The sequence below is a fragment of the Lolium rigidum genome, chromosome 7 (assembly GCF_022539505.1).
Source record: "Lolium rigidum isolate FL_2022 chromosome 7, APGP_CSIRO_Lrig_0.1, whole genome shotgun sequence".
In the NCBI taxonomy this organism is placed as follows: domain Eukaryota; kingdom Viridiplantae; phylum Streptophyta; class Magnoliopsida; order Poales; family Poaceae; genus Lolium; species Lolium rigidum.
In genome coordinates this window covers 143383342-143405738 of record NC_061514.1, presented here as the reverse complement: position 1 = coordinate 143405738, position 22397 = coordinate 143383342, and the positions used below count along the sequence as shown (strand labels likewise).

Sequence of the window (22397 nt, the reverse complement as noted above, 5' to 3'; positions counted from 1 at the left end):
GAGGGTGTTGCATAGATGAGATCCATGTATTGAGGCTACCAATAACAGTTGTGGTTGCTTAGAGATTAACTGCCAAAGTATGGACATTTTAAGCCTGTCAACATAGATGGTCAACATGGCCTCAAAACCAACAAGGATGAGTGGGTATAAGAGAGGGATGTAGCTAGGGGTAGACGATCCCATGTTTTGAATTAAGGATGATTGAGCTATCTTGTACCGCAAAGAGAAAAATCAGGATGGCACACTCATGTTGTCATCAGGAGAAGAGTTTGATGTAGTAAAAAGGAAAACAATTTTTCCTAAGTCACACATGTGTTTTATTAGGTGAGTTGTTTGGCTGACCACTAGAGGTGTTGTTCTTTGAGGTAACTCAAGACAAAACTCAGCAAGCAAAACAAGACAATACATCTACCAACAGATCAAAGCAATTCATCTTAACAGACAGATCAAGGCAATTCATCTTAATTAGTCTATAGAAAAAGTTTTTGTTCCCCCTGATTTTTGAAATAAGGACAACTAATCAAGGTTGCAAAAGTTGGGGTGTTACATATACTCCAAGGATAAAGCTGAACATGCTGAACATCTTAGGATAGTGTTGCAAACACTAAGAGAACATCAACTCTATGCCAAATTCAGCAAGTGTGAGTTTTGGCTAGATCAAGTAGAATTTCTTGGTCATGTTATCAGTAAGGATGGAATAGCAGTAAACCCAAGCAAGGTAGCAGCAGTTTTAGAATGGGAAGCACCAAAGAATGTCAAGGAAATCCGAGGATTCTTAGGAATGGCAGGATACTATCGGAGATTCATCGAAGGATTCTCTAAGATAGCAGGACCAATGACTAAGCTGTTAAGGAAGAACGCACCGTTCGTGTGGTCTGATGAGTGTGACAAGAGTTTTCAGTCTCTGAAGGAGAAACTCACCACAGCACCGGTGTTAGCAGTTCCGGAAGTTGGTAAGGATTACACCGTGTATTGTGACACATTCAAACATGGATTGGGTTGCGTACTCATGCAAGATCGGGAAGTCATATCTTATGGATCAAGGCAACTCAGACCTCATGAAGTAAATTATCCAACACATGACCTAGAGCTAGCAGCGGTCGTATTTGCACTAAAAACTTGGAGACATTTTCTTTATGGATCCAAGTGTGAGCTCTACAGGGATCATAAAAGTCTCAAGTACTTCTTCACTCAGAAGGAACTCAACATGAGACAGAAAAGATGGCTCGAGTTAATCAAGGATTATGACCTGACCATCAAATACACTCCAGGAAAGGCTAACGTTGTAGCAGATGCCTTGAGTAGGAAGAGCACTGGAGGAGTTGATCAAGAAATAGCACCGGAGTTGAAGAAGGAAATAAGCCAAGCCCAGATACAACTTTGGGAGAAGGAAGCTCATGAGGGACTATCGACTTTACAAGTAGGCGATGAACTAAGTGTAAATCTAAAGAATGAAATTATCATGGGTCAATTGGACGATCCATTCATCGTGGAGGAGATGAGAAGGATTGATGAGGGAAGACCATCAGAATTCCACCGAGGAGAGTCGGGATCACTATGGTTTTAGAAAAGGATATGTGTTCCAGATAATGATGAGATCAAGGAAGTTATACTCAGGGAAGCACATCAAACACCATATTTAATACATCCAGGAAGTACAAAGATGTACATGGATCTTAAAGAATTGTTCTGGTGCAATAACATGAAAAGAGAGATAGCACAATACGTGGCAGAATGTCATACATGTCAAAGGGTGAAGGCTGAACACCAAAGTCCGGCAGGACAATTGCAGCCTTTACCAATCCCAGAATGGAAGTGGGAAGAGATAGGAATGGATTTCATCACCGGACTACCCATGACCAATAAAAAGAAGGATATGATATGGGTAATCGTGGACCGGTTGACGAAAAGTGCACATTTCTTAGCAGTAAACCAGTAGGACAAAGGAGAGAAACTCATTGATCTTTATATCAAAGAGATTGTGAGTAAACACGGAGTACCCAAAAACATAGTATCAGACCGAGAATCCGTGTTCACATCAGCATTCTGGAAACAACCACATGAAGCTCTAGGATCCAAGTTAGACTATAGAACCGCATATCATCCTCAGACGGGAGGACAAACAGAAAGGACAAATCAGATACTGGAAGATATGCTTAGGGCTTGTGCCCTAGACTTCGGAGGATCATGGGAGGAACACTTACCACTAGCAGAGTTTTCTTACAACAACAACTATCAAAGCAGCATCAAGATGGCACCGTTTGAAGCTCTGTACGGAAGAAAGTGTAGATCACCTATCTGTTGGTACGAGACAGGTTCAAGCAAGGAGTTTGATCCAGATTATGTTAAGGAAAAGCAGCAGATCATCGATGTCATAAGATATAGACTCAAAATAGCCCAAAGCCGACAGAAGAGTTATGCAGACCAAAAGAGAAGGACATGGGAGCCAAAAGTTGGAGACATGGTTTACCTTAAAGAAAGTCCGATGAAAGGTCTCCAGAGATTCGGAGTGAAGGGGAAGCTTAGCCCTAGATACATCGGACCTTTTAAGATACTGAACCAGAACCGAGGGCTAGCTTTTGAATTGGATCTACCGGGAAGATTAGCTCAAGTACACAATGTATTCCATGTGTCAAAACTCAGAAAATGTTTGAAGACCCCAGATGAGCCAGTATATCATGATGAGCTAGAATTACAACCAGATTTGACATATATCGAGAAGCTAGCCAAGATTCTCGAGGAAAATTGGAAACAACTCAGGAATAGAGCTATTAAGTACTACACGATTCAGTGGAAGCATCATCGTGAGAGAGAAGCCACCTGGGAGAAGGAAGAAGATCTGATAAAGTCATACCCAGAACTGTTCAGGTAGTACAACCACAACTTCGGGACGAAGTTTTCTTTAAGGGGGAAAGGCTGTAATATCCCAGGTTCAGAGACGATTGAGGGGTAGAATTTAGAAAGGGATGTGCATTGCATCGTAAAATCTGGGGAAATTTTGCGCTTTTAAAAGAAAACTGCATCGAAGGGGGACAAGTTTCTCTCTCGACACCTTACAGGGTTAGGGTTTCGGGAGTGCGATAGACTTGGACCTCAATGAACTAGGGTTTTCGAGAAGAGAGGGGAACTTTGCATCTCAATTTAAGTTGCATGATTGAATTCAAATAAGATATGTTTGAATTTCAAAATTCAAACATTAATTGACTATATCATAATTCAAATTCATGAACACAAATAGATAAGCAAACATATAAAAGACTATCACATATAATTAAAGCTCATTAGAGAAATTTGAGCTTTATTGATTATCACACAATTTACATTGTCAATTACAATATTCCAAATTGAATTATAAATATTACAACACTTTACAGAAATTACAAGAAATAAAAAGGAAAATGAAAAATTACAAATATGATCACATAACTAAACTACAAGCTATATTTCTTCATGAATTCTTGATCATCTTCATCATCTTATTTGATCCCTGTAAACAAAACAACACAAGGAAATGAAACATTAGGCCAAGTGGCAAAGCCACTTGGCAGGTTAGCAAAACAAGTGAATTGAGAGGATAATCTCAACACTGCCGGGAGAGCCAAGCCAGGGACCAAGTCCCAAACTGTGAAACACACAGGCAGCTCACTAGGAGAGCTGCATGCCTTACACACACATCTAAGGGAGAAGAACCCCAGTACATGCACTGCTATCGACCAAAGGAGTACCAGGAGGGCCAGTATAAAAGGTTTTCACCAACAAACCCCAGAAATCCATCGACAGGATCTCCAAGGGTAAGAACTACAAGAACTTGTAGAACAGTGTTATCACCAGAAATTGACCGGATCAGAGGTGGGCCGCGATTGAAGATGGGCTTGAAGAATATACATAGGAGGAATATATGAATCAGCCTTGTATATCAAGTTTGGGCTAGTTTGCCCGTGTATCTGTAACATAGTAGGATACGTGTCGTTTAAAAGTTAGAGTTTAACCCGTGCACGGTTAGGTGCACGCCTGAATTAGAAAGTCCTCCGGACTATAAATATGTATCTAGGGTTTATGAAATAAACAACAATCACGTTCACCACAAACCAATCTAGGCGCATCGCCAACTCCCCCGTCTCGAGGGTTTCTTCCGGGTAAGCACCATGCTGCCTAGATCGCATCTTGCGATCTAGGCAGCGCACGTTTATCCGTCGTCCATGCGTTGCTCGTACTGAAGCCTTTTTGATGGCGAGCAACGTAGTTATCATAGATGTTTTAGGGTTAGCATCGTTCATCATATCATATGCTATCATCGTGCAACCCTTAGGCATCTAGCCGCCCTTACACCTATCTTGGGTGTAAGGGCGGCACCCCGCTTGATCATTGTTTAGTAGATCCGATCCGTTATGATTGCTCCTTGTTCTTCAAGGATTAGTTTAATATCTGCATCGTTAGGCCTTACAAACGGGTCGAAGGATCCAGTGGCGCGTAGGGTGTAGTTTGCTAGCCCTAGACAGGATGTTCCGAGGATCAACTTTGTGTTGGTTTTTAGGCCTTGTCTAGGGTCGGTTTACGATCACCGTGCGTGGCCGCCAGGCTCGATCACGAGTAGGATGTTCCGATTATGCGGTGAAAACCCCAAATCGTAGTAGGTCGTTTTAGCTTCATCTTGATCAAGCGGGACCACCATCCGATCGTACACCTCGTACGCATCATGGGTGGATCGGCTCCTTGAGCCGATTCACAGGACAACCCGAGAGCCGATCGAGGCTCGTATTTAACGTTTACGTGTATGCCATGCAGGAAACTAAGCGAGGCATCATCCAACACCTTCCCCGACCGGGTATAGGTCGGTGGCACGCCCTTGCATCAACATCGGACGTGCGTGCCGAAGGCTTTGCGGGCCGTCGCTCGGAGGGACCAGGGCCAGCCGCAGTCCTGGGAGATTCCCGGCTCTACGGTGTTGCCCGTCGCTGCCCGCCGGTGGGTTTCTGACCGCAACAAACAGGAAGAACACCAAAGCCTTCCAAACCAGCCAAATCATCCAGAACAGTTCCACCAAGAACTGTTGTTGTAGAGCAACCCACAAGGAGGGAATCAAGCACAAGCTAGCCAGGAGGAGCAGGGCAAGCAAACCAACCATCCAGAAGCAAATCCTCTACACCAACACCTTTCTAGGAGCTGGAGTAAGGTATACCAAGATAAACATGAGCAAGCAACTGTTTTGCTCATAAATAAGCATATGCACCAATCACAGAAGCAAAAAATGGGTAGAAACCCTGTTTGTATCATTATCTGGCTACTAGCCATTTGGTGCAAGCAAATATGGGAGAAGCCAATAGGAAATCACCCAAGGGAACACTGGTTATGCCAAATCAGTGGCATAACCAAGGAAATCCAGCATGGATATGATCCTATCTAGTCAGCCAAAGTCACCTAGCACCTATAACTAGTTACACCATCAGACAGATAGACAATATAGTGTCTATTCATGTTGTCAACATCAAAAGCCACTGAAAATCCAATCAAGGATCAACCAGATAGCATGTGAGAGCCACAGCAAAGCCACAGAGGGGGAGCCACCCTTGGATAGCACCAAAGAGCTATCAGGGCCACCTCAAACCCACAAACCAACACACTAAGTCACTACATCATCACCCAATAAGGTTCATGTAATGTCCCAGGTTTAGAGACGATCGAGGGGTAGATTTTAGAAAGGGATGTGCATTGCATCGTAAAATCTGGGGAAATTTCGCGCTTTTAAAAGAAAACTGCATCGAAGGGGGACAAGTTTCTCTCTCGACACCTTACAGGGTTAGAGTTTCGAGAGTGCGATAGACTTGGACCTAACTTCACTCAATTAGGGTTTTCGAGAAGAGAGGGGAATAGTGCATCTCAAATTTAAGTTGCATGATTGAATTCAACTAAGTATGTTTGAATTTAAAAATTCAAACATCACTTGATCATGTTATAATTCAAATTGAGATCAATTATCAAATAAATAGATAAGTAAGTATATAAAATAACATAACACAAATATAAAGCTCATTAACAAAAACTTGAGCTTTATTTATTCACACATAAGATACATTGTCAATTTACAATATCCCAAATTGAATTATGAATATTACAACACTTTACAAAAATTGCAAGAAACGAAAAGGAAAATGAAAATTACAAAGATGTTCAAATAACTAAACTACTAGCTAGATTTCTTCATGAATTCTTGATCATCAAAGTGATGAAGATCATTGACATGGGTATACCATTCGGGTACCCATTATTGGTATACCTGGATCGGCTCGACCCAATATGGAGAAGGCCCAACAAGGCAACCCGAAGAAGTAGTCGACTAGGACTCTGGTAAAACCCTAGGCTGGTTGCATATATAAAGCCAGCCAGGGTACCCGATAAAAGGAGGACAACAGAGAGACAACAGATAGACACCATAACTCCGCCTACGGCGGGCACCCTGTAAACATACATATGATCATATACTGGATTGCTAGCAGCACGTAGGGATCCTCCACCGAGGGGACCCGAAGCTGGGTACGTCGTGTGCCTAATCTCGCTCCCGGAATCTCCATCGCCGCTCTCTCCCGAAATCCAAGTCTACAATACGTAGGTATTGGCGAGGTGATCCCTCGTCAATTGGCGCCGTCTGTGGGGAATTGCGACGACTGGATTTCGTCACAACCGGGTTTTCCTCCGTTCTTGTGGAAGTTCGCGTGATGATGGCCGCCACTGTCTTTGAGGGTACCTCCGATTTTCCTGAAAAGGCTTGTCGGATTTTTTGCGCAAAGCAATCCGGATCATCATAGTCGTCATGAGTCTTCATGAGTCTTCATCAGACTTCTCCGATTCGCCTTCCTGATCAATTTTATCTTAATGAACGGGGTAGTACCAGTACTTACATCAGAGTAACTATCTCTGCACTCCTTGTTTGTAGAGTGGAGCATAGATTCTCGTCTTTGCCGCCTTTGGGCAAACCATGGATGGTGTCGACGTGGTCCACGAAGTGGTATTGATCATAGTCGGGACCCTCGACTAGGAGAACGAACGTAGATCCACTACCAACCACGATATCCTCCTCAAGGGTTTAGAGGGTCTAGCTAAGATTTGATCCAATCTGGAGCTCGGTTGCGTCGACTGAGAGGGTAGATCTAGATCTGATCTCCGCCGTGGTTTCTGCATCTAGGGAGGGTTGGGTGGGACGTATAGCTTCAAGTGCCGCATGGACGGAAGTGAAGCCGGTGAAGATGTTGATGCCGCCAATCGGAAGGATCGTATAGGTGGCGATGTGGCCGGCAGCGGGCACATAGGTCATCGCCGCGATGAACAGATTGTTGTCGAAGCAGACGATTTGGTCGTCTGCCATGGAGCCGAAGATGCCGCCAAGATCTCCCGCTCCAAACTCGACTCCAGATGTCGCTACCCCACGGTGGGCGCCAACGGTCATTACTTGTCAACAATAGTGCCATGATGGGTTCCTCAAGGATAGAGTTAGTAGGTGAACTAGACGACGAGATGTTCGGGTCAGTGATTGACCCAGGTTTACGTCCCCTCGGTGGGGGATCACTACTTCTTGGAAGAAATTCAGTAAAATGGACAAAGGTCGCTGGAATTCCGCACCACATTTTTAGTGTGTTATACAATGCATTTTACTAGTGCAAAATCATGTTATGATATTTCGTGCGGATCGGAACCACATAGCGAAAACCATAAAACAAAATACGTTCTGGGGTACAGGTTGTTGGATTTAGTGTACCACGTCTCGTCTACGCGCTTTTTCCCTGTTCTTTTGCTGGCGGTATATATGTTTGTTCATGGCATCTTGTTGTACCCTACCAATCCTTGCCAACCATTGGCTAATCAAGAATTTCTCAGCTCAATGTTGGCCAAAAATTAGTTGGCATATATACCCCGGCAATATATTTTGGCGGGCACAAGCACAAATAGCCAAAACGAAAAAAAGTATGTGAGCAGCTTTTCATAGGCAACCGAAATTCAAGCTACCAACCAAAGCAAAACCAAAATACGATAGGCTGCCAAAAAATTTGCCGGGCACATTTGATCACCAACGAAACATACCTGCAAAAGAACAGGAAAAAAAAAGGAAACCAAGCATATAGTATACGGTTTATTAGTGGTATAGGAGGGACAATGTTGGTAGATTGCCGCATGGGCTTTGTGGTCATTTATTATTACCCCGCGCAGCGCTAGGTCGTCCGGTTCGGTCCCGTCCCCAAGGCCACGCAGGTGCGTTGGTTTCCGTGCGCAGGCATCGGTTTGTTGGTACCCAGTTCTGGTCACGCCGAAGCGCAGCGAGTCGCTTGTCGTGGTCCACACGTAGAAGAGATGGTCACGGCAGCTGTCCGTATCGGCAAAAAGCGCACAGCGTTGAACCCTATCTAGACTACATGTCATAAATAATGAACCCGGTTCCCGCGCCGTTCCGGCCTACTAGTATGCTCCACTGCTCTGGGGCTTTAGGGTTTTGGGCCACCGCTATAAAAGGGAGGGTAGCCCCTCCGCCTCCGCACCACTACACAAGAGAAGAGGGAGAAAGAGAGCTTTTCGCGAGGGAAGGACCAGAGCCAGGCAAAGTTGGGTTTCACTTGTTCTGTGCAAGGACAAGGTGGATATTTTTCCGTCCAGTTCTCTCTGTAAATTTGGTTTTCTCCCTCTCTCTCTCTTGGTTGGTTTTCTTCTTTCTAATCTATGCACCACATCTTTTGCTTGGTTTTTCTTCTTTCTGATCGATTCACATGCACCCCCTCCTTTATCGGTACAAGGCATGAGAATAGTGATAAGATCGTCAGTCTCTTCCGATTGGACGGGACATGCTGCCGCTCGGATCTGTTTCTTTTGTTTTTCTAGTAGGAGTACTGTGCGCTGCTGGTCCTTTTCTAGTAGTAGGAGTAGCTTCCTTTCCGAGTAGACGCAAAGGATCTCTTACTTTTGGTGGTCTTCTTGCCCTTAATTTACTTGATTTTGCTTTGCTTCCACCGAGTCTGATCAGATTGCGTCTATCAGTGTAACGCGATTTTGATTCGCGAGTAGCTGCTGCAATTTGCCAGTTTTTTTTCTTTCGGATCTACTCCTACCTTCTCATATCCGTGGTCCTGGTCGGACGATTTGCATGTGGAATCAGCGGAAAGGAAACTCTCGGGAAGATCTGCTGTTCATGTTGCTTGTGATGCCCAACCTCCACACCTCTTCTCTATTCGTGTAAGTAGTACTGTATTTGATCTTGGCAGCGATTTCCTAAACTGATGCGGCTCGCTTATGTTCTACTATCAGTATTGGGCAAAGTAAGAAGCCCGTAGCATGTGCGCCATGTCAGATTGGGTTCTCCGTTTTGAGGATTACTTCGTTCTTTTCTCTTTCCTCTTCGTTTAATAACTCTGCTCCTCATATTTCCCCGTCTGTACTGGAATAGTACGAAATCGAGTCTCCATCCCTACCTAAATCCTATCATTGTTCGGTTTCAGAGAAGATGGTTTCCAAGACCCTTTCGAGGAAGAAAAAGCCGGACAAGTACCACAAGCCAAAGGTTCAGCCAGTCCGCGAGCCAAACCCCTTGAAGGTCATGTGGAAGGCTGATACGGACCGCTACAGTGGCTTCGAGAAGAAAGAGCGAACCGAGCAGATGTGGTACGGGTACAAAAACAAGAAAAACAAGGCCCCAGCTCCGGCCCCGCCCACCGCCGCCGCCGCCGCGGCCGAAGCCCCTGCTCCAGCTCCAGCCCCCGCCCCCGCCCCCGAGCAGCCAAACTCCTGTGTAATTCTGTAGACAGTAGTAGTAGGAAAAGCTCATTCACTAGCCGACGTATCATCGGCTCCTCCATATGCCTGCTCTCATTTCCGTAGTTGATGAACTCATTTCATTACCGTAAACTCTCATGACCATGCGAATGCGGAATCCAGATGAATAAATATTGTGAGCCTTTTGTGTGTATCGTCAATCATCCTGTGGAGCCAAGGCAATTTTTTTCTTCGTATTATCTGTATATCTACACTACTTAAAAAGGCTTCCACCCACGAGAACATGGGCCGTGGGCCGCGCTAGAAGTCTCTCCTATCTTTCCCTTAGTGGCACCTCTCGGAAATACGAAGTCCTGTCGATAGCAGACGACCATGGCGGCTGATGGCTTGGCACCGAAGAAGCAGCGCTGAGGATGAAGCTGGCCTAGGAGATCCTCCACGGCTCCAAGCCCATGCGCATCGAGCTCACCTGCCGCCGCCACCATGAATTCTTCTGCGCCTCGCCTCCCCTTCGTCTCGGTGTAAGGACAGCAGCGGCCAGAACCACCATCCACATCCCAGATCTGATGGACGCGGTGGCCAGAACACCCATCGCCGATGACTCACCTGACCGTGGTGGGCTCGAAACTAGGTTCTCTGGGACCGGATCTGGTGTTTGGCGGCGGCAACCAGAACCACCACGAGTACCACGGCGGCCGCACCACCAACTCCGGCATCAATGGCCTGAGCCGCATGAATCTCCGGCCACTGCGAGACATGGAACTCCATTTAGGTATTGTTTGGTCCCGTTTCTTGCAATGCATGCACGACAAATCAATCATGATTTCTTCTGCCAAAGCTTCCTTTCTTGAACATGGTTTTTCAGCAATTAACAGTTTCATTTCTTCAGGCGTATTATTGCTCACTGCAAGTGTTCTACCTACCTTAATTAGGATTTAGTGCAAATGGTTTTCTCAATATGGTCATATGGCATATCTTTCGATTTGTAGCCTACATCAGTTTTAGTGTTCTAGGCATGCAAATTGGCTACTGGAAATATTCTACCCATGGTTAATTAGGACTTATTTTACATGGTCTTCTCAATATCTCCATATAGTCTGAAGAACATTAATTTAAACTAAAATACCAAGGAAAAACTGGAGAAAGTTGCATCAGTTATCCTCACTTATATGAGTCGCATGACAGCAACACTATATCAATGTGCTGAACTGCCATTTCAAATCTCTCCGTGCTACTTCAGTAGTTCTGCAAGGCTATTGTCCATCAAACCTAAAACATTTGCATTGTATATGAATTTATATGTTTTCAGTAGGGCACCAACTATGATGACCAGGTTGATCGTTTTGATCCAGGATTTGGAATTAGTTGAAGATGGTCAAAATAACAGGACAAATAGTGTGTAGGCTATGACTTCTCCTGCTGTTAGTATTTCTATTTCTATTTTTTATTCTGATTGCCAGTTACTCCATTGCCTTAACTTTTTCTCAATTAACTCTATCAGCCTCATTGCCAGATGATCAATAGAGAAGGAGGGGCAGGAGCGACAACAACATAAGTTGGACCACATGCCTGGTGGCATGGAAGTACAAAAGAAAAGTGAGATTATGATTTGTTCCTCGCTGTAGTAAAAAAATTGGAATTATTGGATGCTTAGGATGCCGTATTTAGGAGGTTGAACTTTTTGGCATTGCAATGCAAAGTGCATCTTATCTCTGAAGCAAATATACCTTATGCTTTCCTAGATATCAAATTCATATACTCTGCTCCGTCGCGGCTATCTCAACTACGGCGTGAGTGTACTGTTGGTGTTCAAGAGCGGCTTCGACTACTCCTCTACTTGGGTGTGGTAAGGGTTTTTGGTTCTCCTCTGGTTTTGTGCTTTTTGTAGTCCAGCTATCGAGCAGTGTTTTTGTCTGTCTGCACATGTTCAGGAAGAATCATTCCATCGCAAATAGAATTTCTTTAGTCTAGATATGGTTAGAAAGACAATTATTCTTGGATATATTGACTCCATATCATCATCTGTTGAATGTACATAACTACATATCATCATCTGTTGATCATACCTTGTTTCTTTTTGTGCATCATTGGCTTATTCTATCTTGCAAAGATGCCGGGCAATTACAAATGTAACTTGATTTTCTAGGCTATACAAGGTATTTGTTCTTTCCAGATGAACAAGTACTAAAGTAGTTATCAGCAAAGTACGTCGCTCAAATTATGTACTCAAATAATTTTATCCGCTATTGGTGAAGTGCAGCGGTCAGGCGCCTAGAGCCGGCGTAGGATGGGGCGAAAGACCGGGTTGGCCTTGAGCTAGCAGTGGATGTCCGCAGCAACGTGGAGCGACTTTGATATCCATGATGTTGCCATTACTTAAAACAAGAACATTCATTACTACGTATTGTTGTAGGTATAGGGTCACCCGGACATCTACAATTTAGATGAGATGACAAGCTTTAAAAAAAGGTGAGACCTCTAGCAATAAGTCCCTTCGTCTTTTTTTTTGCTTGTTCCATTATCGTAGTGAGTTTGTATACCTGTCCTCTTATTTTGTCTATTATTTGTGTTGGCTGCAATGCACAAAAGGTTGGATTTCTTATGAAATTATCCAGATTTGTCCTTATCTCTTCAGATTTTTATCTCAACGTGCATGAACTGAACCATTAGTACTTCGTTGATTTTCTTTCGGGGAAGTTAACTCTATATTTTTTTCTCCTGCTGCACCAGGGCGACCCAACTAGGTCATTTTCAGGTGTACTATCTTACCCTTGACAACAATTTACAACACAAATTCCATTTTTTTTCTAAAAAGGCAAACAAGGAGTTTAATTATTCCAACACATACTGTATCCCTGTTTTGTATTATGTATGTCAAAGTTACTCCACTAAAATTTTAATTTTGCATCCTTGTATTTTATCGTTTGCATCACATAAAATTCAAATGTGTTGTCCCTGGTTAACAGGTTGAATGAAAAGGTTTATTCCTCATAAAGATCGTGGGGTTTATTTCCTCAGATTAAGCATTAGAGAAAAGTGATTGTTTCACCAAATCACTAAGTGATTTAATAATGTCAATTGCGGTGAAATTCTTTAAATAGTTTCATAGTATCCATTCATGCGTGTTTTCAAATTAAAACGGCATCTTTAAATGTCATACATCTAATTCTAACATGCAAAAATCATATAAAAAATCATGTTAGTATGTTGTCCTCTTAAAAGATAGAACTGTGCCTTATTTTATATCTTCCATTTGCATGTAATTAACAAGCTCAATCAAAGAGGTCTTCATGCAAAGTATCAGTTAGTGATTTCTATGATTCATGTTCCAAAGCTTTTGAGAATTTGGAGGTTCTCATTTTGAGGAGTTTCATTGGATTTTCTCCCCCAGAAGCTAGACTGATAATTGTTTAGGAGATGGTGCTATCCTGCTAGGTGTCCTCCTACAGATGCATCTAAGATCTTAGAAAACCATGTTGGGGCTTGATACCAACTCCCTCTAATATTCCAATGTAGTATTGCAGCTATCTTATTCCGCAATAAATCCTTCTAAAACTCACAGTTGACCAACAAACTGCTGCCTAATGACAGAGACTCCGGGGAACAGTGATAAATAAATTAGACATTGGATTCAAATATCTGTTTTGGTCTTAAGGGACGTGAAAATGTTGCATTTGACATATGTTCCATATAACTATTCCATCCGTGAAGTAACAGAATTTCTCAAATGTTTCAAACAGTACATAATATATTGGATGCCCATATATTGTGTTTGCCACATAATGCATATCATGTGCTGATTTGAAAGGGTAGTGAAGTACCATCATGGTTCTGGTAGTGAAGTACCGTCATGGTTCTGCATTGTAATTTTAATGCGTTTTTATGCCATTGTATGGTTTCTGTTGAAGTTTTTATAGTGTTGCTATACATACAAGGCACTAGCCCAATAGAAACTTGCAATTCAGATATTTTTCTTTTATTACACTGACTGTAAAATTATTATTGTAATATCTCATTTTTCTGATAAATATAGCAGATGAGCTGCTTCAAATTAGTAATAATGATTTATAAATGCTGTTTTCACTTTCTTTTCCATTATGCTTACAATAAGGAAAATATTTGGAACTATTTGTATAAGAACATATCTCCTCCTTTTTAGGCCATCCCTCTAGCTGCATATTCTGATGTCTGGTCTCATGGAAGATGATTCGTCTTGGGAGGCTCATTCATTTGAGCGCATTAGAGTTCCTCCATTCAACTTTCAAGTTGTTTCCGAGGCTATCAATGAAGGAAACTAACTCCCATTTTCATTGGACATTGTTGTTCGTGATGATATCCTGGAGAAAATTTTCACCTTCTTGCCAATAACAAGCATGATATGGTCAACAACAGTATGCAAGAGATGGAATGGTATTATCAACTCAAGCAGGTTTCTTTGGACGCACATGTTGCCTCAGAGGCCATGGTACTTCATGTTCACCTGTAATGAGACTTCTTCTGGGTATGCTTATGGCCCCATCCTCCGTAAATGGTATGATTTAGAGCTTCAATTCATTGATAAGAGCAGCTGTTTTGTCTCTTCTTCTATACATTGGCATATAGTCTTATTAACTTCTGTTTGACGAATGATCTGTTTATGCTATACCTGGAATAGATTGCTCGTTAGAATTTTATTGTCTTCCATGTGATTTTGGGTAGCCTCAGTAAATCTTGTTCTGCTTATTCTCAGGAGTTGTGACAGTTCAGCTGTGTGCTAAGTAAATGGCTGGGGCATGTAACATAGAGCGGCAATCTGTCCCAAGATATTGCTGTTTGTCCCGATCGTTGTAGAATTTGTGTAGTAATTTGTAGGTATCTGCTGGGATCTGTGTGTAGGGTCTATTACTGACTGCATTGGTTTCTTTTTAGGTTGACAGTGACTTGAGTTCCATTTACAGGTGTAGGTTGTGTGTTGGTGAACGAGAGAGCAGGCTTTTTAGTCGCAATATAGATGTAGATGCTCTATTGCTTACTGTCAATGTGTATAGCTTACTTTGAAAGCGTAATACTCGACCATTCTGTACTGTCCATGCTCAATGGGATTTAGTGTTGCATTGTTTTCTTTTGTTATATACTGCTATCTCTTCTCTTAGTTGATGACAGTCATTTTCTCAAAGCTTGACGGGGCTTTACATATTTAGGTCACTTCCGTGCTTGTCCCTTCTCTGCCATTTATCTGCCATGCTTGTCCCTTCTCTGGGTATTAGGTTGCTGTACTTAGGTCGTCTTGTGCATGTACTAATTATTAGTTATTACTCGATAATAATGACACAGTCTTGTGGTGCACCTTGCTATTAACTAGAATGCACATAATGGTCGTCTTGTGCCCTGTCAATTGCTTCCATAATTTTCTGAGTCATCACTTCTAGATTAACAGTGTACCAACTGAAAGTTGATTCTTAGGTTGCTACACTTTGGATAAGTAATTAGAGAGCTCGTTATTGTAAACCACCCATTTTAGTTCAAACTCATAAGTAAAATGTGACAAATTGCTAGACTACTACCAATAAACCATCATAATTCCTTTTTTTTTGTAGATGTAATAAAGTGGTATGGGGGTCATGTGACTGGTTCTGTTAGTTAAAAGACGGGTATGTGTAGTACTAGCGCTTGCTGCTGTAAGTGTTCACTTTTTATTATTGCTGGGTGTTGAATGAACCTGAAACATGAAACATTTGCAGCGAATCTACAAGAATCACAGACCATGAGCTCTCCAGTTAAAGTTAAAAAAGAGGTAACCAGGAACTTCTAAATTGTAGCGAATCTATAGTTCTATAGCACATATGTATTCCTGTTTAATTGCATGAACCTGAAACATGATTCTAGTATAGCATTTACACTGCATACCTTGCCACCAGCTGGATATTATGATGCTTCAGTATAGGCTATTTTGCACCAATGTATTAACCTTGGTCTGCTGGCTTTAGTCTTTTAGTCTTTTAGTCTGATGGCTTTTGTTTTCATCCATCTGGACCTATGTTAGTCTGTTGGCTTAGTAGGTCCACTGCTATGTTTTTGACCCTCTCTCTAAAATAATTCTTATGAGAAACATGCACCGACGGACTAACCTCAGATTTAACAGGTGACTATTCACCAATGGATTCTTCTCCTTATCAGGCAGCAGTTGAACACGTGTCAAGAGAGGCATCTTTGGCTTTGTGATCCGTCCATTCACATACTTGATAGCAGCGTCTCGAATCAGCAGACCAGTTGTGCTGAAGATGATCTAGTATCTGCTAAGCACCTTGTTATCGAGGCAGACCTTCCAACATGTCAAGATGAAGGCAGAGATCCCACTGTGGATGCATCTGAGAATAATTTTGGTAGCAACTTCTCTAGTTTCGATGAAGAAATAAATTTCTGTGATGTATCACAGCCCCTTTTCACTAATATGAGTGTTGACCCTAACGCTAAACCTAAAATGTACAGAATTGAAGCTTGGGTCAATGGTTTCGAATGTAATATTAGTAGGCAAACTTGCGAAGAGAACAGTTCCAGAACACCACACGAGTCTTGTGAACCTGTTAATACTCAATCAACCTCAGCAGATTTGAGTGGGCTGAACTTCACCTTTGGTGCATCACTGTATCCCGGAAGTTTTTTTTCGACACAAAAACATACTTCAAAAAGAAAGTTAAGGACTATGGGTAGTCAGGTGCTCAAGTCTTCATCCGCCGAAGCTTCTGTACAGCCAAAAAGCTCACAAGACACAAAGATGCAGTTTTCCCCAGAAACCAGTGAGACAAAAAATTCAGTGAAAAGAGCAGTTTAGCAGAGATGCATCAGTTTTGGCAGGCTTGGAGACTTGTGAGACCTGGCGTACAAGGTTTGTCTGGACATGGTTTTATTTTGTATTTATATCTCACATTATCATTTAGAAATATCTTACTGCAGAAACTTGTGTGACTACTCTATTTTTTTGATATATAATTGTTTTGTTTGTTTCATTTGGGCACAGTGGGAATCAAGCCTATGCAAATGGTCACTTTGCCACTGCAGAGGGCTGTTATACCCATGGAATAAATTCTATTTCCCAGAATGGAACTTCTGGACGCTGTTCCCGTGCATTGGCTATAGCAACCGTGCAGCCACTAGAATGTCTCTGGGGAGAATGAGAGAAGCTCTTCAAGATTGCTCGACTGCGACATCAATTGATCCCACCTTTCTTAAGGCTAATGTTCATGCTGCAAAGTAAGTACTTGCTATCCTCAACTCAACTGATTCTTCTGTATACCAGCTAAATACAGGTGCATTGCTACAGATCAACAAATTAGATTGCCTCAGCATGTTAAACCATTGTTTTTGTGATCCTTACACCCTCGGCAGCTTTTTAGTATTTGGCAGCATTGAGCGTTGTTTGTGGGGGACCACTTCCTTGGGAAGATTCAAATTTCTAGATTTTGGGTCGGTAGACGAGGGGAGGAGAGACATTGTTGTTGGGGTCTTCCTAGAGGCATATAAGTTTTGCATTGATATTTTTCATCTCATTGCACCAATATGTCTAGTTCAGTAATGAACGTGACTGTATCAGAGTCTGATAAGTACACATGGAACTAAATTATATGTTAGGGTAATTGATGTGTATTGTTGCGTTAGGTGCCCAATAGTGGCATGTTCTGTTTCTACCCTGGAAGATTATGTTAGATTTCATTAATATTTTAACATTAGAAATCGGTGTTCTGGATGTATTAGCACCACCATGCTGAGATAATTCAGATATACTCTATACAACCACGATATACTATTTACAACAAAATATGGAGTCCATAGGAGAACATTTCTGTTTGGTTGGCTTGATTTGTACATTGGAGGGATCATCAACTTGGTAACTTTAGCTGTTGGTACTTTCTTATCACCTACCTTCTTAAGTGATTGTAGCCTTAAGTTCTTACTATCTGCGTCTGATTGCTAGGTTTAACTTCTCACTATCTACAAATGCAGTTGCCAACTAGCACTTGGAGATCTTGAAGGCGCGTCAAGCAATTACACAGCATGTTTGAAATCTAGTAACACTGCTGATTTTGACATCAAAATGTCTGCTGAGGCTTCTAATGGTCTGGAAAGAATCAAGGCATATTTTTTTCTTCTCAAAAGATTACCTTAAGTTTTATTATATCAGTATGTTTACACTGTTGATCTTTTCATCTCTAAAACCTACAATTGTGTCCTTGTCCCTACGTGTAAGGGTTCAATCGACTAGCCCTTTACATCTTGGTGAACACTTGCAATCTTATAGGTCCTATGTTGTTTCATTCTCTTTCTTGTTTATACATCTTCTGTATGGCAGCCTTAGTCAGTTCCCCAAATTCCATTACGTCCAAAGAGGATATCAAATGGACTAAATACTAATATGGTTACATTAACCTAGGAATGAGGTGGGTACACTACTGGTGTTCTAATCAGGCAATTGTAGTTGTAGCTATTTTACTGAAAAATCTGCCCATTCCTAGTCATTGCCTTGGTGCTGGCACACCAGGAATGTTGGCCATTACCCACTATGGGCAAACAATTGTCATGGCTAGAACAAGAAGGTTTTTGAACAACATAGCATCTGTGTATGAACAATGATATAACTGCTTTAGTACCTGCATTGGATGTTTTGCAATACAATTTTAAGCACTACCGTGATTCGCAAATATGACATACTACTGCACATAATAACACATAGGTGGATGTTGATTATCTGTAGATCCAGTTACTGAATAACCAGCTTCTGCCTTTTCTTTTTATTTGCAACTTAAGTTGCTGGTGATGATATGGTTATACCGAAGCTTGTAATGGATAATAATAGATGGCTAGGCTATAGCATCGCTGATAACCATGATGTACAATTTTAAGCATATTCCTGGAGTTGTGTGTGTACCTGGTTCTTGTATTATGCTTGGCATTGAATCTGAAAATGCGTACTTGTTTAACACCCTCGCCGCATCACCATAATATTTCTAAATGCATTTTTTCAAAACGAATTTGGTTTGTTATCCTCAATAACCAGAGGTCATCAAAATGCTCATTTTGTGCTAAGCAGCTTGCGAAATTATCATGTACAAGACTTACTGTTTGTCTATTTTAGAGGAATTGTGTGCGTGGACTTGATACACCTTCCTTTGTTTGGGCCTTTCAGGATTATCTTACGCGCACTAATAGCTAGGTCAATGATATAAGCTAATCTACATCCAGTCTACCTTCATTTAAAATTGAAGCACATGTTTGATGTTGCTAAAATAGTTTCAGCTTTTCCTAACATTTGTGTTTAAACTGGAAGACCTAGATGATCGTACAGGCCCCATAGGTTATACTACCTGGCCAATATATGCAGAATCAAATACTTGAAATTTTTCAGTGTTGGCTTGCTGCCCAAACCTTTGTGGTTTTTGACTTGCATATTTGCACCTAGCTATTGATATGTGTTTCATACATTTTGCTTATTGGTTTGTTTTGGATGTACTAGTTGTTGAATGATCATTTCCTTGAGTACCCACAGTTTATCTCTTGAACTTCTCAGTAGTAATAAGATTTAAGTTAGCTACTTGTTCTCGCATTATATCTCATTGGCATCCTTTTACAAATACTGCAGAGGGTGACAGATTGGGTATCCCGGCCCAGGGATCTTCTCAAGAAAAGAACATTGCATGAAACAAAAACAGCTTTTGAATTTATCTCCAGTGCATTGGAAACAAGTTCACATTCAGATATCCTAATGGAGATGAAAGGAGAGGCACTGCTGACGGTCTGTATTTCTAAAGAATATTTTACAGCGATGAATTGTTGAAGAATAATTATGCAGTCATGTGTAGATTTGGCTGAAAGAAATGATGTTTTAATTAATTCCAATGGAGAACCAAATAGTTCCAATGTATCTGGAAAGGCAAAATGCTCTATAACACTTTGGCGGCCATACCTCATTTGCAAGTCTTACTTCCTTCTATACAAGCTTATGAGGCTCTTGATTTGCTAAAGACGCATGAGCTAGTGACACCTGAAGAGAGGTAAATTGCCAGGTCCTGTGACTTTTGTTGTTTCTTCATTCTTTCTCAGTTTGTCTTTGATATTTAATTTCTGAATGATGACATGCAGTGATGGGAGCACATCTCAGAAATGTTTCTCATCACTGTCTACAAGTATAAGGCAACTTCTTTCGTTCAAGGTATATCTCCTTTTCTAATGACTTCTTTTCATCCTCTAGCACACTAGCAAAAATGAAAACTGCTGATATAGCACTACTTTTCTCTTGATAAAAATATAGATGCAACCTGTTAACATTGCCATGTGTCAACAGGAAATCAACAAAATAGATACTAAATTTCCAGTGCTGGAGCATATTTTGGCTGTGAGATTTATTATAAGTCTGGATCAGCTACATGTAAGTAGTGGATGAGCTCTTTCGTGAGAGGCTTTACATTTGTATCATTAGCCAGCAAAAAGACAGATTCAAGGGCCATTTTTCGAACTGAAGCACCGGCGTCCTGAAAAGTGCACAGGTATTGAGAATGTTAAAAGCCAAAATAGCAGGACTAAGGTTCCTGATTTAATAAATGCAACTATTGATTATAGCCTGAAAGACTGCAACACTGAATTATTGTACAGTAAGGATTAAGGAATTTATATATCAGTATGATGTAAACTGAGTTTAAACATTGCTTTGAAAGAGCAGCACTATCCGAATTGGACTATGGCCCCAAACCATATGAATTAAGCTTTAGCAAGTACACAAGGGAAGCTATCTATTTCAAGGGTGCAGGAAAATATGAGTTCCTGATGATATGTTGGATTATATGCCAAGCGAGGAAATGTATTTACAACACAAGCAGACTCGTAACATAAGGAATAAACTCGGCATTTATGTCAGTTAATGGACAGGGACATTTGATTCCATTCAAAGGAGAAACTGATGAACATTGAGTTATTAAATAGCAAAACTGAATCACACAAATTCAAAAGATCATCAACTCAATTTGCACTTGGCAATTAATTTCGGTAGAAGTCCTGTAGCTTGTATTCAGATTTGATGCAAAATGAATGTGTCTAGAAACCTGCTCTAGTGGTGTTGCTCCAGTTTAGTCTCTACATCCATCTTGTTGGTCTTAGCTAGGTTTGTTATACTACGTTGTGTTTTAATTCAAAGAGAACTCAAACCAGGACACCATCTTCATGACTTGTTTGTAGCAAGAAAATTCTTCATATTTTTTCCTTAGACTGATATCTACACAGTATATATATGTTAAAAAATATTGTTTGGTCTCGAATGCAGGTTCTTTTGGGAAAGACTGTTTCCCATGTTAGAAAGATGGCGGCCACTGTGCCTAGCAAAGAAAGACACTGGATGGAGCTAATGGCCATGCAGGATGCGAAGTGTTGAGAAGTGCCCATAATTGGATGACGAGAAAGTGAGTGAAGATGCTGTTTGGAGACTTGGTTATTGCCCTTCATTTTGTGTGTGCAGTTTGAGCAATGATGCTCCATTTATAGAGTCCTTTGTGCAGGAAAAGTTGTGTAATCATTTCCAGTGAACACAGCTAGTTTGCAGAAACTGTTCATTATTGGACTTCGGTCCTGTGTTGTCGTAGACTTATAGCTTGGTTGACACTGGAGGACGCAAAAAATGCATATTCATGTATCATTGCTGATAATAGTGTAGAAGAGGGTTCTGTAACTGTTTCAGTTATATAAGGGAGCATTTACCTCTGGCTGGAACTCTGTACGATGGTGAAGTTATTATCTGTGATAATCTTGTATAAAGATTATTCTTAACTGCTACACTTTTGTAGTAGTATTTTTTTTTTTTTGTATTTGTACATGCAATGTTCCATTTCCATTAGAACTGAAGACCGTTGGTCAATTCCTTTTAGGGTTGACTAGTAAATTTGCCCGTGCGTTGCTACGGGTTGATATTTTATTAAATCACATCAATTTTCAGTAGGATATGCTCCACTATGACAATTACATTTACAAGAACCACGAATAATGATCTAATCATATCCTCTTGGGCATTTTCTGTCAACAATCACACACATACCGCAAGATTAACCAGCATTTTTCCCTCATATCACCCCCTCTCCTCACCTTTCAATACCGCCCGCTTCTATACTTTCACATCAAAAGTATCTCCACCGTAATACACTTTTCTCTTTGAATCAAATTCACATTGTACTTTTGATGCAGAGCCTACAGTACCCGGTAAAACCTTTCAACGGATTGCAGATTTAACTGGCAAATATATTGCTCTAAAACTTTAGATAGATGCATGAAAAACCTATTTAATTATCTGCGCATGAAGACTTCAAGTGTACGAAACAGTTTAAGGATATCCAGGCTAAAACTAAAGCTTGTTTATTTTTCTAAAAAATCCTTATTTATGTTGGGACTTATTTCGCTCAAATTGAAATGTCAATCACAAGATCGGTAAGCAACAATCGACAAATATATGATATTTAACTTGACAAGCTTTCATCGACATGGTTTTTCCTGATCTTCGAGGCAATGTAATGTCTCCCATGTAACAGGCACAAAGACAGAAGAAGTCTGAAGGTAATAGACCTTACGTATCATTCTCTGGAGTTCGAGCTGATCAGTTTGATGACAAGTTCGATGAGAGTTATCCAACAGAAAGA

At 41.2% G+C, this 22397-nt stretch overlaps 1 long non-coding RNA gene and 1 pseudogene across 9 annotated transcripts; both read left to right on the top strand.

Moving 5' to 3' along the window:
• Positions 1 to 10289: 10289 nt before the first annotated feature.
• LOC124676842 lies at positions 10290 to 16210 on the top strand. 9 transcript variants are annotated; one of them, XR_006993826.1, is made up of 9 exons: positions 10290 to 10522; positions 11264 to 11346; positions 11493 to 11596; positions 11861 to 11906; positions 12011 to 12219; positions 13910 to 14281; positions 15327 to 15380; positions 15471 to 15523; positions 15872 to 16210. It is a non-coding gene; the product is annotated as an uncharacterized LOC124676842 (long non-coding RNA). The 9 variants fall into 9 exon arrangements; XR_006993823.1 differs by lacking the exon at positions 11861 to 11906; XR_006993824.1 differs by having other exon boundaries at positions 11861 to 12219.
• LOC124672107 lies at positions 16211 to 21499 on the top strand (annotated as a pseudogene).
• Positions 21500 to 22397: the final 898 nt, after the last annotated feature.